The 280-nt window shown below is 54.6% G+C and overlaps 1 protein-coding gene across 1 annotated transcript in view; it reads right to left on the bottom strand.

The window, feature by feature from the left end:
• The window catches only part of PITPNM3 (PITPNM family member 3), a 104,129-nt gene that overhangs the window by 7,449 nt on the left and 96,400 nt on the right, over positions 1–280 (bottom strand). The gene's annotated exons all lie outside the window — the stretch shown is intronic.

Below are 280 nucleotides of genomic sequence, written 5' to 3'. Positions count from 1 at the left end.
GGCAAAGAAACCCCCCCCCCCCGGGGGGGATGGCCACGCCGCAATCCCTTCTCCTCCATTCTCCTCTCGGGATCTTGGGCACACACGCACACGAGCCCGGCGTAAGTTTTAAGCCACCAAGTCCGGGACTCGAACTGTGACTACATGGGAGACAAGCAATATAACCAGTACACCTTCTGCTGGCCCCTGGCATGTTTCTTGCTGCCAGGTCTTGGACTTGAACCACGGAGTCGGCATGCGGGATCCAGCTTTCTTTTTTTTTTTTTTTTTTTTGGATGGT

The sequence above is a fragment of the Tupaia chinensis genome, unplaced genomic scaffold (assembly GCF_000334495.1).
Source record: "Tupaia chinensis unplaced genomic scaffold, TupChi_1.0 Scaffold143814_1, whole genome shotgun sequence".
NCBI classification, from domain to species: Eukaryota; Metazoa; Chordata; class Mammalia; order Scandentia; family Tupaiidae; genus Tupaia; species Tupaia belangeri.
The sequence above is the reverse complement of the archived record's forward strand: the minus strand, read 5'-3'. Positions and strand labels throughout refer to the sequence as shown.